Source organism: Sipha flava, unplaced genomic scaffold (assembly GCF_003268045.1).
Source record: "Sipha flava isolate LNK unplaced genomic scaffold, YSA_version1 118_pilon_pilon, whole genome shotgun sequence".
In the NCBI taxonomy this organism is placed as follows: domain Eukaryota; kingdom Metazoa; phylum Arthropoda; class Insecta; order Hemiptera; family Aphididae; genus Sipha; species Sipha flava.
Genome location: NW_020271743.1, coordinates 5758 through 7809, shown reverse-complemented (window position 1 = coordinate 7809; position 2052 = coordinate 5758). Strand labels below are relative to the sequence as shown.

The 2052-nt window shown below is 22.1% G+C and overlaps 1 long non-coding RNA gene across 2 annotated transcripts; it reads left to right on the top strand.

Annotated features, from left to right (window-relative positions):
• Positions 1 to 390: 390 nt before the first annotated feature.
• Positions 391 to 1076, top strand: LOC112693864. Of its 2 annotated transcripts, none has more exons than XR_003149520.1 (3): positions 391 to 527; positions 644 to 717; positions 939 to 1076. It is a non-coding gene; the product is annotated as an uncharacterized LOC112693864 (long non-coding RNA). The 2 variants fall into 2 exon arrangements; XR_003149518.1 differs by having other exon boundaries at positions 391 to 542.
• Positions 1077 to 2052: the final 976 nt, after the last annotated feature.

Sequence of the window (2052 nt, the reverse complement as noted above, 5' to 3'; positions counted from 1 at the left end):
ATAAAAAAAACTACATTCTATTTTAGATATAGTTTAATTATAATATATTTTTTAGTCAAAACATGCTTCCAAAGTAAAAAATCTTGAAGCAGATTTAAAAATTTAAAAATCTTCTAATAAACATAAAAATAATGAGTTTGATTGTGACCATTGTGTAAAAGTGCAATAATATAAAAAAACAATATCGGATGCATTTTCAAGACCTCAGCCAGTTAGTCAAGGTTTGTAGAACCTTAATATTTATAAATTATTTCTTTGAAATTAATCTTTATTTATTTTATTAGAAAATTTAAATTTTATGGTAACTGCAATTATTATTATGGGTAACCATGCTAACCACGCGTTTAATATTGTTGAAGAGGAAAAATTCAAAATTATCATTCAAAAAGTTTTTCAAATTGGCAATGTTTATCTAGAAAAACTATAATGAATAAAATGTCAACTACTACGGCCGATTTATAAGCTAAATTCAAAGCACAATTATCATCTACTGAAGTTAAATATGTTTGTGCTACAGCGGATTGTTGGTTAGTTTTTTAGAGGTTTGTAAATAATTACTGTAAAAAATGAATATTATTTGTATAGGTGTATATCAATAATTTAATTGTTTAAATTAAAAATGTAACTATCATTTCTGTTTCAGACTTTATGTTGTATAACAGTATCCAGAGATTCTTCAGAGATTATCAGCTGGGCTTGCTTGTCGTTGCTTAAAAGGTATACATTTGATGTCTTGGCTAAAATATTGCATGATGTAATTTATGAATATGGACTTTTTAATAAAATAACAAAAATAGTTACTGATAATGTCTTTTGTAAAATTTATAAAAATAATATAATAATAATAATATTATAATTTAATACAATAACAGCTTTTAAATGCTAACAAATCATTATTACCAACTAATTAATATTACATTATTTTACTGTGTATTCAGAGTCTGAAAATTTAAATGAAAATGCGGAGATGGAAGAGGAAGAAGAATTAGAGTTAATTGAAATAAGTGATGTTTTAAATGAACAAATTACATTTAAGACTAACTCCAAAATATTATTCTCTTCCACCACATCATCGTTATGCGATCTATATTACAAAAATAGTTATTTATTATCATTGATTATAGAATACAATTATTATTAAAATTATTTCATAATCGATGATATTATTAAATAAGAGAAGAAATTCAATAGCTGATAAACATATTGAAATGACTTTTATTATATTGATTGATTGTATTAAGATTCAATTGATATTTTAGTTTACCTGTCCATTGTATTGTTTTATTTATTTAGATTATAATAAAGTTAAATAATATAATATACCTATTTATTTTAATGTTTTGTATCTACTATATATTTTAATGCCTGTAAAATTTTATAGTGGCCCTTTTAGCTGCAGTAATTATTTTTAGTTTTAATACTGTTTTTGAACATTAAAAAAAATACTTTTTTTTAATTAAATTTATCATATGTGATTTATATGAAAAATGAATAAAAACAAACATACATAAATTACCATAAATTTGCCATTTGAGTGCTTTAAAACAATCCCAATAAAGAAATATATACCTATTTCTCTTCCTAATTAGAGTCTAATAAGATTTTTCTGGATTTTCATTATTGTTATGTTGTAATTGTATATATAACTTATATCAGCACATAATTTAAACTTTTTTTTTTTTTTGTAAATAACTTAACTTATTAATTTAAGTTAAGTTAAATTAACAATATTTTTAAACTTAATTTTTTACTTAATTGGTGTAATCCTCATGAGCATTAATTTAATTAGCTTAATTGAACATGATCTCAATTAACTTAACTTAACTGAGTTATAAAATATCATTCACTTGCCCAGCCTTGCATGTTTGAGAAAATGATTATGTATATATTCTTTTTACATCAATAAAAAAAAAAAAAAAAAAAACTACAGAGGAGTCTCTTAATGATTCAGTATATTTATTAATAAAAGTAATTACTAGGTAGTTAAGTTATGATGTATTAAAGTCATGAAATCTTATCACACCTACACAAAATCTTTTCAATACCTAATTA